This window comes from Oncorhynchus mykiss, chromosome 25 (assembly GCF_057628025.1).
Source record: "Oncorhynchus mykiss isolate SJ-2025 chromosome 25, ASM5762802v1, whole genome shotgun sequence".
NCBI classification, from domain to species: Eukaryota; Metazoa; Chordata; class Actinopteri; order Salmoniformes; family Salmonidae; genus Oncorhynchus; species Oncorhynchus mykiss.
This window is the reverse complement of record NC_143046.1, coordinates 47,982,432-47,999,045: the sequence shown is the minus strand read 5'-3', so window position 1 is coordinate 47,999,045 and position 16,614 is coordinate 47,982,432. Positions and strand designations below refer to the sequence as shown.

Below are 16,614 nucleotides of genomic sequence, written 5' to 3'. Positions count from 1 at the left end.
GAAGACAACATATTTGGTAAGAATCACAAAATACTGTAGCATACAAAATCAATTCTAGCTTTTAGGAGAGGTAGTAGCCTACATTGGCTGTACAATTTTCAATTACAGCATTATTTATTCTGCTATTTATTCTGTTATCAATAATATTTACATGTAATAATTGTAATCAGCAGATACAGAAGACATCTTCATCATTCAACAAATTGCAATCTGTCAGCTTCCAAAATGTAAGGAGGCATATCTAGCTGTCCAAAAAACACATTTTGATGAAATGGCTTGTCCTAGAGTACATTGAGAGAATGTTGGAAAACGATCTTGGTTCCTTTCAAACATAGCAAAGAGGACTCGGACCACAACGGGGGCGTCAGGTAGCCTAGTGGCTAGATCGAATCCCAGAGCTGACATGGTAAAAATATGTTGCTCTGCCCCTGAACATGGCTGTCAATGTAAATAAGAATTTGCTCTTAACGGACTTGCCTAAAAAAACAAAATGGGTTACGTGAACTGGCAGAAGAGTTGAGTCCTCATTCAAAGGCCAGTAATATTTCGCTTTTTTAAATTATTTTTTTTTTACCCCAGAGGACTAAGATCGGTTCCTTTAAAACGGACTGTGTGAAAATACCCCAAGACCTCATTGGCAAAAACCTCAAAAGTAATGACAGATGTCTTGATTTATCTTAGCTCATTCAAACTATTTTGAGGAAGTGTTTCTGGCTCAAGAGGGACAAACGGTTTTCTAATTTGTCAAGCGAAGGTATTTTGGGAGTAGCCTGGGAGCAAACTGAACCCATGTATGTGGACACCGTCACACACAGGTGTCAGGAGCAAGCTTAGGTAGCGGTCTTCCAGAAACAAGCGCTGTCACATGGAGATATGGCCGTGTGGGAACACTAACCCTATAAAAAAAAGGTGTGTAGTCATGTCACCATTTGAATTGAGAATTATTTCTCACCGATATGAAATATGTCCCCTTTTCCCCAAAAACTTTACCGCAAGTAATGTGTTTTAACGTTCAGAACAGTAGATCGAAGCCTATCAGCAAAAAGGCGCTAAAGGTAGTTAGCGTCTATGGATGAGTTATGTTCAAAGCATCGGTGTGCTGTACTATATGATGAAGCATAAATGACTCAATTCCACCACACATGGTTTCAAAAATAGCCTGTAGACTGTATAATCTGTGGACTGCCAACGTCGACGCAAATAACCTCGCATGAAAAGACCGCATTCGTATTCAATGTCGTACCTTAAAATAAAGTCCCAGTGTCAGCACTAACGGGTCTCAAAAACGGCCACTTTGCATCATCAGCATTGGGGCAATCATAGCCCTACATAAGCACCGAGGATAGGCTAGATCATTTGTAAAATGTGGAGGTGATGCGATTCGGAGCGAGGAAAATGAATACTTGGCTCTACATTAAATAATTGAGTTCAAATGCGGAGTCTAGAACATTCCCAAAATGTGGCCGATGCATAGCTATGCTACACTGTATTTCTACATATATTCATACTAGTTTCCATAAACTCCTGAGATCAACAACCGCGCGTTAACCATTCCGACGCTTATTTAAACGCGTAAATATCAACCGTCAATGTCTACAAAATACATTTCCAGCTGGATACATTTGTATTCTCCGAGAGAAAAATTGTTATTGTATCACGTTTGTTTTAAGGTTGGTGCTTAGTAGCACATTTTCTATATTGCAGGTGTCCTACTGGACAGTCAGTAAGAGAGCAGCTCAAACAAGAATCTCCGAAAATTCTCCAGAAGCTTGTTAAAAAGTTGCAAAGAAAATAGTTAAAACGTTAGGATACTCACTTCTAGGCACAGTTGTATCGGTTCTGTTGGTCGCGGGACGGGGAGCGGTGCCCCTTCACTCCGGATCTGTGTGTTTTGCCATCTTGACTAACTATTCTCCCTACAGTTAGGCTCCTCTTGTTTTACCAGAGGCGAGTCTCGGCATTGCTTTCCACATGCGAATAATTAACACGAAGCATTACGTCAGGGGCTTGGCAGCACAAGGAAGCACACAAATAGAGAATGGAGTTAGGGACAGATCACGTAGCCTAACAGCAACCGAGACAACTGACAGGGACTAGCACATTTTTAGAAAAAACAAGGTTTCCATAGCAAAGTGGACAACATCTAAACAAAAGTGACGATGTGTACGAATGTAAAACAGGGCGGGAGTTGCCTCAATTTGGCCCTTTCACTTATCTGTACAATGCCTTCAACTACATTTGTACACATTAAATAATATCGGGTCCAAAAAAAGCCCAATACACGGTGATATTTTTTGTCGGGGTTGATCATTAAGCAGTAGTTACGACACATACAGTATGAAGAGAGGTGATATCAATTAAAGAGGAGTGCCTCCCTATTCATGAAGTTCTTCATCGTAAATGTTTAGCTCTGATGTGTGCATTCCATCCAGCAGAGGGCCTCACCCTCCACCCTACCGTTTGGATTAATTGAAAGCCCCAAAATATATTTCATACATTGTTTCAATGATAGTATCGAGTTACAGCAATGCAGCAGCTGATACAATGTGTCGAGTTACAGTAGCAGTGAGCAAAATAAAGACATTAAATGCTCTGGTCATACATTATATTTATCGGTCTCCTGAAATATCAATTATTTGTGTGTGTGTGTAAAACTGATGTTTTTAACCAGTTCCAGTTCCATACTGCCAGTTCTTTGATGGTTTGACTACATCCATTTATTCCTCATTCATTCATTTTACATGAACACATGTTACATTTTAACAAAGGTAAAACAATAAAAAATGTTGGGTTATGAATGGGGCAAAATAATCCTAAATTGGGCCTCCATTGGGAAGGCTGATTTGACTGGCGAGGCCCACCACTTGTACAGATACATGAAATGCATTCTTGGGCCATTGTTTGATAGCAGTGTCCTTTTCGGTCACACAATGCACCCTTACTGCCTTCAGCTGAGTGTGCTCAATATTGACTAAAAGAAGTGGAGGGAGGGGAAGGAATAGACGTTTTACCAGTGGGGACGTGGACAGTTCTCTTGAATCAGTCAAAAGCTCAAGCCTTCACAAATTGGATTGATATCGGACAAGGTGACAATTGGCCTACAGTTGACCTCTGCATTGAGATATTATAGCATGAAAAATATATCAACTTACATTTTTAGGGTCCTAAATTATGTGTTGTTTGTTGCTACTTGGCTATCTGCCAAACTTTTCGGTTTTTGCTTTTAATACATTTACCAATGTCTTTTTTCCCCTTGCTCTACTTTTTTCCTTCAACTTTTTCCACCCGACGCTTTATCTGGCCATTGTTCTACAGGACCTCAACCAGCCAAAAAAGCTAAGTAGTAACATTAACACTATGCCATCTAATTGCAGTTGCTGTACTCATAATATACAGGAGTACTATTGCCTAATGGTGAGGATAGCTGTGCTGCAAGCCCAGCTTCAGATGCAATCGTTATGCAAGGGCAATTTTAAGTGTAGAAAAGGATTAAACCGTGTCTGTCCCACCAGTAAGTACAGATAGTAGTATAAATCCCCCGCACAATCCCCGCAGCTGGACAATTTTCTCAAGGCTTCTGGAAAAAAATTATGTCGGCATGCTCAACCAGTATCGCTCATTCATCCGACAGAAACTTTCAACCGGGTCTCCCCATTAAGCAACGAGTCAGAGGCCGAGCCTTATCAGGTTACGGGGTCTGAGCCACCGAAGACTCCCACCATTAGCTCTGACAAATTGAAAACCCAAGTCAACAGCGACTCCATTACCTGCAATAGACTTAAAAATAATCATCCAACGATCATACACCGTTTACCACGTAAAGGTTCATCTGAAGATGATACTGTCTAAGGCTAAAACTGCCGAGTTTAGAGAGTATAGGGATATTGTTATTCACGTCAGCACCAACAATGTTAGGATGAAACAGTCAGAGGTCACCAAGTGCAACATAGCTTCAGTGTGTAAATCAGCTAGAAAGATGTCGGCATTGAGTATTTGTCTCTGGCCCCCTGCCAGTAAGGGGGAGTGATGAGCTCTACAGCAGTCTCACAACTCAATTGCTGGTTCTGCCACCCACCACCCGCCAACCCTTCTTTTACGCTACTGCTACTCTCTGTTCATCATATATGCATAGTCACTTTAACCATATCTACATGTACATACTACCTCAATCAGCCTGACTAACCGGTGTCTGTATGTAGCCTCGCTACTGCATATAGCCTGTCTTTTTACAGTTGTTTTATTTCTTTACTTACCTATTGTTCACCTAACACCTTTTTTGCACTATTGGTTAGAGCCTGTAAGTAAGCATTTCACTGTAAGGTGCCTGTTGTATTCGGCGCACATGACAAATAAACTGGGCCTACATAAAGCTGTCCCAACAGCAGAGCTTTCTATTCAGCACCATGGAGTGAATCCTTACCACCACTACACTTGGCTATCTGCATTTTGGAGCTGCCTTACTCAACTAAAGAGACCATGTTTGTATGTGGCTTTATTAACTCAATGATATATATATTTGTAATTGTTTACAAACTGATGTGACTGTTTTTTTGGCAAAAAATGTTGGGCTCAAAACAGGTGACCTGAATTTCAGGTCACCACTGACTGATCATAATCTTGATGTGATTGGCCTGACTGAAACATGGCTCAAGCCTGATGAATGTTAAATTAGGCCTATCCTCCTGGTTACACTACTGACCGTATCCCGCAAAGAAGAAGGTGTTGCTAACATTTACGACAGCAAATTTCGATAAAAAAATAATAAAATAAAAATGTGTCTTCAATTTCTCTTCCAGAAAATTGGAACGGAAATGTCACTCCACCAAACTGGAAGTCTTCCGACTAGCTTGGAAAGACGGTACAGTGCAATATCGAAGAGCCCTCACCTACTGCTCGATCATCCTATTTTTCTCCAACCTAATTTGAGAAGAATAGGAACAATCCAAAATGTATTTTATACTGTCGCAAAGCTAACTAAAAAGCAGCATTCAACGAGAGGATAGCTTTCACTTCAGCAGTGATAAATTAATTAACTTCTTCGATGAAAAGATCATGATCATTAGAAAGCGAATTAGACTCCTCTTTGAATCTGCACATTTCTCCAAAGTTCAGTTGTCCTGAGTCTGCACAGAATTGCAAGGACCTAGGATCAATTGAGACACTCAAGTTTTTTAATCCTGTATCTCTTGACACATTCATGAAAATAATTTAAACCGTCAAGCTGCATATTGGACCCAATTCCAAATAAACTACTGAAAGAGCTACTTCCTGTGCTTGGCCCTCCTATGTTGAACATAATAAATGGCTCCCTATCTACCGGATGTGTACCAAACTCACTAAAAGTGGCAGTAATAAAGCCTCTCTTGAAAAAGCCAAAGCTTGACCCAGAAAATGTAAAAAAACAAACAATTGGCTGTATCGAATCTCCCATTCCTCTCAATTTTTTTGAAAAAGCTGTTGCGCAGCAACTCACTGCCTCCTCAAAGACATAATGTATATAAAATGCTTCAGTCTGGTTTTAGACCTCATAGCACTGAGACTGCACTCGAAGGTTAGAAATGACCTTTTAATGGTGTCAGACCAAGGCTCTGCATCTGTCCTCGTGCTCCTAGACCTAAGTGCTGCTTTTGACCCCATCGATCACCACATTCTTTAAGAGATTAGAAACCCTAATTGGTCTACACGGACAAATTCTTGCCTGGTTTAGATCTTATTTTTCTGAAAGATATCAGTTTGTCTCTGTGGATGGTTTGTCCTCTGACAAATCAATTGTAAGTTAATGTTTCTCAAGGTTCCGTTTTAGGATCACTATTGTTTTCACTATATATTCTACCTCTTGGTGATGTCATTCAGAAACACATTGTCAACTTTCACTGCTATGCGGACAACACACAGGTGTACATTTCGATGAAACATGGCGAAGCCCCAAAATTGCCTACCCTGGAAGCCTGTGTTTCAGACATAAGGAAGTGGATGGCGGCAAATGTTTTACTTTTAAACTCGGATAAAACAGATGATAGTTTTAGGTCCCAAGAAACAAAGATCTTCTGTTGAATCTGACAATTAATCTTGATGGTTGTACAGTCGTCTCAAATAAAACTGAAGGACCTCAGCGTTACTCTGGACCCTGATCTCTTGACGAGCATAAAGAAAATTAAGGACAGATTTTTTTCCATTTTATGAACATTGAAAAAATCGAAAACTTTTTGTCCAAAAAGCTGCAGAAAAACTAATCCATGCTTTTGTCACTTCTAGATTAGACTACTGCAATGCTCTACTCTCCAGCTACCTGGATAAAGCACTAAATAAACCTCAGTTAGTGATAAACACTGCTGCTAGAATCCTGACTAGAACCAACAAATGTAATCATATTACTCCTGTCTACACTGGCTTCCTGTTAAGGCTAGGGCTGATTGTCAAGGTTTTACTGCTAACCTACAAAGCATTACATGGGCTTGCTCCTACCCATCTATCCGATTTGGTCCCGCCGTACAGATCTATGAGGACCAAATGGTCACAAAATGCAGGCCTCCTTATTGTCCCTAGAATTTCTAAGCAAACAGCTGGAGGCAGGGCTTTCTCCTATAGAGCTCCATTTTTATGGAATGATCTGCCTATCCATGTGAGAGACGCAGACTCGGTCTCGAGCTTTAAGACTTTATTGAAGACTCATCTCTTCAGTAGGTCCTATGATTTATTGTAGTCTGGCCCAGGGGGTGCGACTGTGAATGGAAAGGCTCTGGAGCAACGAACCGCCCTTGCTGTCTCTGCCTGGCCAGCTCCCCTCCACTGGGATTCTCTGCCTCTATTACGGGGGCTGAGTCACTAGCTTACTAGTGGTCTTCCATGCAGTCTCTAGAAGGGGTGTATCATTTCAGTGAGTCATAGACGTGATCTTCCTGTCTGATTTTGCACCCCCTCGGGCTCCTGCGGTGGAGATCTTCCGGAGCTATACTCAGCCTTGTCTCAGGGTAGTAAATTGGTGGTCTGTATCTCTCTAAGAGTCGTGGGGGCTGTGCTTTGGCAAAGTGGGTGGGGTTATATCCTGCCAGGTTGGCCCTGTCTGGAGGTATCGTCGGCCACAGTTTCTCCCGATCTACCCGTCTCCAATATCTATCCTGCAATAGTCTGTGCCGGGGGGGCTAGGGTCAGTCTTATCTCTGGTGTAATTTTCCTGTCTTATCTGGTGTCCTGTGTGAATTTATGTATGCTCCCTCTCTCTCTCCCTCCCAGAGGACCTGAGCCCTAGGATCATGACTCAGGACTACCTGGCTTTGACTCCTAGCTATCCCAGTCCACCTGGCCATGCTGCTGCTCCAGTTTCTACTGTTCTGCCTACAGCTAGGGAACCCTGACCTGTTCACCGGATGTGCTACCTTGTCCCGGACCTGCTGTTTTTCGACCTTCTCCTCCTCTCTACCACACTTGCTGTCTCGACATCTGAATGCTTGGCTATGAAAAGCCAACGGATATTTACTCCTGAGGTACTGACCTGTTGCACCCTCTACAATGGCTGTGATTATTATTTGACCCTGCTGGTCATCTATGAATGTTTGAACATCTTGAATAACAATCTGGCCTTAATGGCCATGTTGTTATATATCTCCACCCGGTACAGCCAGAAGAGGACTGGCCACCCCTCAGAGCCTGGTTGCTCTCTTGGTTTCTTCCTAGGTTCCTTCCTTTCTAGGGAGTTTCTTAGCCACCGTGCTTCTAAATCTGCATAGCTTGCTGTTTGGGGTTTTAGACTGGGTTTCTGTACAGCACTTTGAGACATCAGCTGATGTAAAAATGGCTTTATAAATACATTTGATTGATTGAGATTCATTTTCATTGAATACTTCTAGGATCATGGAATGCATTTGTTCAGATTTATAATAAAAAGGTATTTGTTGCAGGTTGCAGAATTGATATATTTTTCATTTAATGCAACGATATTGGTTGCTGAAAAGTATGTTTTGAATGATTAAAATGACAACTATTTACTCAAGTAAGCCTATGCAATCCTCAGGCCTGGACCTACGCCTGTTCTGTTTTTCTTTTCCCCAGTGCAGTTCATTTTGGAAGATATTGCCCAGATAGTGCCCAGTCCTTCAAAGAAGCATGTGAATAATATCCAGTAAAATTGTACTTGTTACTTGAAATAATGATAGTAGTATTGCAATACTATGTGGTGGAAACAGGCTGTTTTCCTCAATGGATGAACTCCAGCAGGCCTGAGGTTTGGACGCCACCTTGTGGGTATTAAGGCGTCCGCATGCTTCTCATCCAAAACAGTTTATGGCGTGCATCGATTGATTACACCTTGTCACTGTTTTGGTGTTATGCAAGCATTTTTTCAGGTGATCGTGCACACAAGATTTTTTCCTGAGGCAAGCCGAACCTCGGTAGCCAAAGTCTACACCCCTTTGTCGGTGATTGGTCAGCAGTAGGGATTCATCAATGAAGTGTTGGTTGTCATTGAACTAGAGACGATGACACATTGCAACATTGTTGCAAAGGAGGTGCGATGACGCAAAAGCGTAAGAATGGCGGTAAGTTCAGACCGTCGACTCCAGAGTGTATACTGTATTTTCGTCTCCTAAATACAAACCAAGTAATTTTACTTTAGGTCTTCTTGCTCTCTTGAGAATCTGGAAATGGAGTCGTTTGGCAGTGGTGAGCTCTCTGAGTTTGAGCCAGACCAGGATGAAGTGGGCCTACCTGCAGCGACCGGTGTGGTAAAGACTTCCAATGTTTGCCCTGTGAATCCTACCGGAGAAGATTTTGGAATGGTGGGAGTGAGATTTTTGGAAAGAGTGGATTGCTACTTTCTGGCCGACCCATACATTGTGTCAAGCTGGGTAAAGGGAAAACTGGGAATGGATACATACATGAAAGTTTCGAGAAGTGTATTTTTTTATTTTTTGTGCATCCTCCACCCAGAGGAAACCTGTGGCGTGCTTTGCTCTCCAGAATGAACAGAGCGCCGCTCAAAGGGGTGCTCAGTGGGGTAGCGTTGAGTGTAGAGGTGGATCAAATTAAAAAATAATGTTCCTGGTTCCTGGCCGTTTAGTGAGACGTGGACCCGGTGGCAATGACAAGTCTGAGAATACCCTGTCTGTCTTATTGAGCTTTGACACAGAGTGTCTACCTGATTACTTTATATTTTCTATTCTGTCAGGGCATATGTTCCAAACCCGCTACTGTGCTTTACGTGGCAAGGATTCAGACCTGTTGCAGCAGTGTGTAGAAATGTGCAGGAGGGCATAGTCAGAGGGAGTGTACAGTTGGGATAGAGAATGCACTGTGTGTCAACTGTGGGGGTGCCCATGTAGCTGGGGCTGAAGTGCCCTGTGAGAGAAAGACAGGCTGAGATTGCCAGAGTTTGAGTGGGAATGAAAGTTTACTATGCTGAGGTAGTGAAGAGAGTAGAGGATAGCCCAAGGGTGGGTGATTCAACTGGAAGCCCCCCAGTGAGAAGGCCTGAGAGAGATCTAGAGAGGGTGAGTTTTAGTAAGGTTGGATTTATTTCGTTTATAGCCATGGTAATCAACTACACTGTGGAGCAGAAATCATAGAAGATACGGTATGTGGTAGTTGCAGCAACAGATAAATATTTTTGGGTGAGATTTTAGTGCAGAAAATCTTCAAGAAGTTTTGAGAGAATGGGGTTACATCCTCCCATGCCGGTGGCCTGGTGTAGGATCGTGGTACGTGGTACACACTTGCTACGGCAACGAGGGACAAACTGTACTATTGCCGCTTTTTTTCACTCACCCCTTTTCTAACCTTAACCTCAGTCTCCTAACCTGCTATGAAAGTCACTTCTAGTAGCTGTATCGAAGTGGCATGAAGTGTGTTTCTCACTTCTCTTCGTCCTGGCAATTGAAACAGAAGTTTACTCTGTATTTCTTTTATGTAACCTTTATTTAACTAGGCAAGTCGGTTAAGAACAAATTCTTATTTACAATGGCTAAGTGGTATTTTGCATTGTAATATTTAATGCATGCAATGGAAAGGGCTGTACATATCGTCAACAACCTCAGGATACTCTTGTAGACCAAATTTATGAGACGTTATACGTGCCGTAACGTCAATTGGACTAGGAAACCGAATGTCAATTGACCATTCGGTATCCTAGTTTCCCAGGCCCAGAACAGAAGTTATTTCGACGACAAACAGCCACCTCAATCTGCAAAATGTAAACCTATCAATGGCATGAAGGCTACTCTAGAGAAAAATTATAACCGGATGACCCACATTGAAAAGTAAAATGAGGATCATGGCGAAACGCTAATACAACAAGACCAGGCTATTAACTACTTAATGGGCCAGGTAGAGGAATTGCAAAAGAAGGGAGAATTGTTGGAAAACCTTTTGCGTCATAATAATATATTCACATTTTGGGGGTCTCAACCAATGCAGAAAGAGGGCAGAAAATGTCTACATTTGTGGACCAGATGTTGAGGGAGTTCTTGGAAATCGATGCTGCTACACCTTTGGTCATGGAGACAGCCCACAAAACGGCAAAAAAAATATGCCGACTAACACCGTGCCCAAACCGGCTGCGCGCCTATGTGCGCAAATTGATTTTGTTCCCCCACACCAAACGCGATCACGACACGCTGGTTGAAATATCAAAACAAACTCTGAACCAATTATATTAATTTGGGGACAGGTCGAAAAGCATTAAACACTTATGGCAATTTAGCTAGCTAGCTAATTTGTCCTATATAGCTAGCTTGCTTTTGCTAGCTAATTTGTCCTGGGATATAACATTGAGTTGTTATTTTACATGAAATGCACAAGGTCCTTTACTCCAACAATTAATCCACACAAATGGTCAACCGAATAATTTCTAGTCATCTCTCCTCCTTCCAGGCTTTTTCTTCTTTGGACTATATGGCATGTTACTTTCATTGAAAGGGGAATCACCTGGTCCCAACATACATGGCAAGTCAAGAAAAGCCATTGTAACTTGTCCACACTGCAAACGGTAATTTAAAAACTTCCAAAACACATTTATGAAGAAAGCATACACATTGTTTTGAAACCGTGTCGAAGGAAAGATTTTTGGTATGCGAGTGCATTGATGTGAGAAATGGTGTGTTTGCAGTCAAATATATTTTCTGGTCGAGCAACACCCATACATGTTGTGAAATAAACTTTGGCTAATTCAGTTCCAACTGTGTTCAAAACTGTTATGCATGCGGAGGTATAAAAAGCTGTTAATGTACTTTTTCTTTACTTTTACATACACTGTGTTCAGAAACATTGCTCAGATCTTGTCCCCTGGACCTTGGAGGACTTTGTGTGGATGATCAGGTTAGATATTCCTTCAAATTATTCCACTGCACTGTACCATTTGATTGTCATTCCTTTATTGAAAATTGTACCTTGTTCACACCACAGGGCCTACCAAAGCAAGGTTTCTCAAACAACTGTGGGGTGTTTGTTTTGATGGTAAGATACTGGCTATTCACTATATTATAAGTCCTATTTTCTGTTATAACATCTGAAAAAGTTATTTTCTGTGCTTGCAGCATGCAAAGCACACGTATTGCTCATACTTTCTTGTTTATTATTCTTGACATTTTTTGGGACCTATTTCCTACAGTTTTTACACTACATACACAATTCATACATCAAACTCCTGCAGAGTTGGATGCTGTGACATGCTGTGTCTTCTACATCCTGAAATATATTCCTGGAGGGGAGTTATTATTATTAGTTATAACTAACATAACTAATCAAACTTAACTTACATTATGCCCTGTACATTGCTATGGAAGCACAGTGTGATTTCACTGAGGTATGTATAAATTATGAAATTCTCATCACTAGTGGATGTTTTTTTGGATACTCATCCGATTGTGTGATTTTCTTTTAAAAGGAAAACATGCAGCAAATTAGGCGGCGGTGGTGCCTAGTTTTCCTGCAGAACTTTCCCATGCCGTAAGTCTTGAACATTAAACTTAATTTGCATTCTTAATAATTTTCACTGTGGCCAGGCTGACCTGAGTATATGTTCATAGTGAATGTGTGCCATTACCTCACTAAGGTCTGAAGAAGAGCGGTTGAAAGATCGAAAAAGGCGGTGAAATCAAAACGCACTACAGGTAGGTGTCATGATGAGTGGTATAGTCTTAAACCAATGTTTAGACTTAACCCCCCCTCTCCAATATATTTCAGGATGATGTAGATGTCCCCCCAAGAAGTCACATCAGCATCCAGCTCTGCAGGACCAGGTACTGTATAGGCTATTAGCTAAAGTAAGGTGCATTCCTGTACACACATCCCTAGAGGTTCCCTTACATTACTTAATGACCACAATCTGTTTTGTTTCGAGACGATACTGAAAATAAAATGCGCTGTGAACTGGGTAAGAAGTCTGTGTGTAATACTGAAGGCTTGTAGCATGGTGAACTGGGAGCTGTGAACTGGGTAAGTAGTCTGTGTGTAATACTGAAGGCTTGTAGCATGGTGAACTGGGAGCTGTGAACTGGGTAAGTAGTCTGTGTGTAATACTGAAGGCTTGTAGCATGGTGAACTGGGAGCTGTGAACTGGGTAAGAAGTCTGTGTGTAATACTGAAGGCTTGTAGCATGGTGAACTGGGAGCTGTGAACTGGGTAAGTAGTCTGTGTGTAATACTGAAGGCTTGTAGCATGGTGAACTGGGTAAGTAGTCTGTGTGTAATACTGAAGGCTTGTAGCATGGTGAACTGTGAGCTGTGAACTGGGTAAGAAGTCTGTGTGTAATACTGAAGGCTTGTAGCATGGTGAACTGGGAGCTGTGAACTGGGTAAGAAGTCTGTGTGTAATACTGAAGGCTTGTAGCATGGTGAACTGGGAGCTGTGAACTGGGTAAGAAGTCTGTGTGTAATACTGAAGGCTTGTAGCATGGTGAACTGGGAGCTGTGAACTGGGTAAGTAGTCTGTGTGTAATACTGAAGGCTTGTAGCATGGTGAACTGGGTAAGTAGTCTGTGTGTAATACTGAAGGCTTGTAGCATGGTGAACTGTGAGCTGTGAACTGGGTAAGAAGTCTGTGTGTAATACTGAAGGCTTGTAGCATGGTGAACTGGGAGCTGTGAACTGGGTAAGAAGTCTGTGTGTAATACTGAATACTTGATGCATGGCAAGATATAATAGTTGCGATGACTTGTTGAGTAGTTATAGATATCACTGAAAACCCCTTTAGTAATAGTGGCTTTGTTTGCATGGTGGTATTGTGAAAGTGGGGTGTAATATGTCTTGATCACCCAATGAGGCACTACTCTTAATATTTATTCTTCCTTTTTCTTCAAGGAAGCAGATATTCTTCTAAGGGACACTTTAGAGGCAGCAAGGTGGTGCGAACGACAAACATTTAAAGCCACTGTTTCCCTCAGTGCAATTGGGATGGACGTGGAAGACCTCATTATAATCCTTAAAGAACTACGGTTGTATGATGGCTTGGATGAAGAGGAACTTATTCTCCAAGGAACCATTCATGTTACAGAAAGATTGAGATGTTCTATGTGGAGGCAGTTGACAAGAAAATGACTCTTTTCCTCTTCTGAGGAGCAGGAGTGAAGCCATTTTTGAATAGTGGCCAAACCTTGTTTTTGTCTGCTGTGTAAATTGTGTTGTTGTTTACATCTTTACTAGAAGTCACCCGAGTCTCTGATCTCTTTACTGGAGCTGGTATAACTTAGTGTACAAAGCACATTCAGCTTGTCAGTATGTCTATATGGTATAGTCTGTCTCCATTCTCATGAGGAAAGTAAATAGCATTATAAATCAGGATAGGTAGTAACTGTATATGCTCAATGGAATATAATTCCAAGTTAAAATTGTTGATAAATGTTAACAGTACATGACATACTTAAGTCTGTTCACAACAACATCCGTAGCTTGTCTCATAGCATGAAGCAAAACGTGTTAACACATCTGCTGGTACCACTTTATAATATTTCTTACGATCTTCAAATATGAAATAAGCTTGAATTCAATGTGTGCCTTGCGCAAACGTGTGTGACTGTCATATCAAGTGGACAAAAAGGTGGGCGGGGTCAAACATTTGACTCAGTCCACATTGCAGCCAGGGATACTTGCATATTTTGGTGTGAAGTTCTCCATGTGTTATTCAACCAGACCCATGCCATCTCCTTCTAGGTATTGTTCCTGTAGATACACTCCATTTAAATTGATAGATTCTTTAAGCAGCAGCAATGAAATGTGTAACAATATGCTGGAAAAATTAACATGCACCCTCAAAAGACGTGGTTAGGTCTATGCGGGGAACTTGCTGACATGGAGAGAATTACATCAATCTTGCAACAATCACACACCATCCAGAAGGCAAGGTCAGTACAGGTGCATCAAAGCTGGGACAGAGAGATTGAAAAGGAGCTATCTCAAGACCATCACTGTTAAACAGCCATCACTAACACAGGGGCTGCTGCCTACATACATGACATCATTGGCCACTTTAATGTTCACATAGCTCAACTGTATTTTATACAATTTATTGCATCTTACCTACACCGCTCAGTCATTGCTCATCCATATATTCCATTACTTAGATGTGTGTATTAGGTAGTTGTGGAATTGTTAGATATTACTGCACTATAAGCATTTCGCTACACTCGCAATAACATCTGCTAACAATGTGTATGTGACCAATGACATTTGTTTTGAAGGTGTCTAGTCAGAGTTATTGATATATCGTACTGGTCTTATTCTGTAATTTGAGGTTGTTTTTCGGCTCTATCCAAATTGTATTCTTATTAAGACTCTTGAAATATTTGCTCTATACAGCAAAAATGTACCCTTAACATGTGAATGTAATTACACTATTTTTTTAAAGACAGCAAAGATGTGTATATGGTATATGCTCTTGAATAAAAATGTGGTAGAAAATAATTTACAGCTGTTTAAGTGGCTGATGTATTGTTCCATGAACAGACACTTACAGTGCCTTGCGAAAGTATTCGGCCCCCTTGAACTTTGCGACCTTTTGCCACATTTCAGGCTTCAAACATAAAGATACAGTTTTATATTTTTTGTGAAGAATCAACAAGAAGTGGGACACAATCATGAAGTGGAACGACATTTATTGGATATTTCAAACTTTTTTAACAAATCAAAAACGGAAAAATTGGGCGTGCAAAATTATTCAGCCCCCTTAAGTTAATACTTTGTAGCGCCACCTTTTGCTGCGATTACAGCTGTAAATCGCTTGGGGTATGTCTATCAGTTTTGCACATCGAGAGACTGAAATTCTTTCCCATTCCTCCTTGCAAAACAGCTCGAGCTCAGTGAGGTTGGATGGAGAGCATTTGTGAACAGCAGTTTTCAGTTATTTCCACAGATTCTCGATTGGATTCAGGTCTGGACTTTGACTTGGCCATTCTAACACCTGGATATGTTTATTTTTGAACCATTCCATTGTAGATTTTGCTTTATGTTTTGGATCATTGTCTTGTTGGAAGACAAATCTCCGTCCCAGTCTCAGGTCTTTTGCAGACTCCATCAGGTTTTCTTCCAGAATGGTCCTGTATTTGGCTCCATCCATCTTCCCATCAATTTTAACCATCTTCCCTGTCCCTGCTGAAGAAAAGCAGGCCCAAACCATGATGCTGCCACCACCATGTTTGACAGTGGGGATGGTGTGTTCAGCTGTGTTGCTTTTACGCCAAACATAACGTTTTGCATTGTTGCCAAAAAGTTCAATTTTGGTTTCATCTGACCAGAGCACCTTCTTCCACATGTTTGGTGTGTCTCCCAGGTGGCTTGTGGCAAACTTTAAACAACACTTTTTATGGATATCTTTAAGAAATGGCTTTCTTCTTGCCACTTCCATAAAGGCCAGATTTGTGCAATATACGACTGATTGTTGTCCTATGGACAGAGTCTCTCCACCTCAGCTGTAGATCTCTGCAGTTCATCCAGAGTGATCATGGGCCTCTTGGCTGCATCTCTGATCAGTCTTCTCCTTGTATGAGCTGAAAGTTTAGAGGGACGGCCAGGCCTTGGTAGATTTGTAGTGGTCTGATACTCCTTCCATTTCAATATTATCGCTTGCACAGTGCTCCTTGGGATGTTTAAAGCTTGGGAAATCTTTTTGTATCCAAATCCGGCTTTAAACTTCTTCACAACAGTATCTCGGACCTGCCTGGTGTGTTCCTTGTTCTTCATGATGCTCTCTGCGCTTTTAACGGACCTCTGAGACTATCACAGTGCAGGTGCATTTATACGGAGACTTGATTACACACAGGTGGATTGTATTTATCATCATTAGTCATTTAGGTCAACATTGGATCATTCAGAGATCCTCACTGAACTTCTGGAGAGAGCTTGCTGCACTGAAAGTAAAGGGGCTGAGTAATTTTGCACGCCCAATTTTTCAGTTTTAGATTTGTTAAAAAAGTTTGAAATATCCAATAAATGTCGTTCCACTACATGATTGTGTCCCACTTGTTATTGTTTCTTCACAAACAAATACAGTTTTATATCTTTATGTTTGAAGCCTGAAATGTGTCAAAAGGTCGCAAAGTTCAAGGGGGCCGAATACTTTCGCAAGGCACTGTTTATGGGTTGTATATTTAACACATCTGCACCAAAACAAATTACAAATGGTAACTGGTCT

General features: G+C 41.3%; 1 protein-coding gene across 6 annotated transcripts in view; it reads right to left on the bottom strand.

Annotated features, from left to right (window-relative positions):
• Nucleotides 1-2,095, bottom strand: part of LOC110505226 (protein Smaug homolog 1) — an 86,468-nt gene extending 84,373 nt beyond the window's left edge. For all 6 annotated transcript variants that reach the window (XR_005039592.2, XM_036962991.2, XM_036962996.2 and 3 more), the window contains exon 1: nucleotides 1,817-2,095. The gene's annotated coding sequence lies outside the window, so the exon portion shown is untranslated. The remainder of the gene's footprint in view (nucleotides 1-1,816) is intronic.
• Between the last annotated feature and the right edge of the window lie 14,519 nt (nucleotides 2,096-16,614).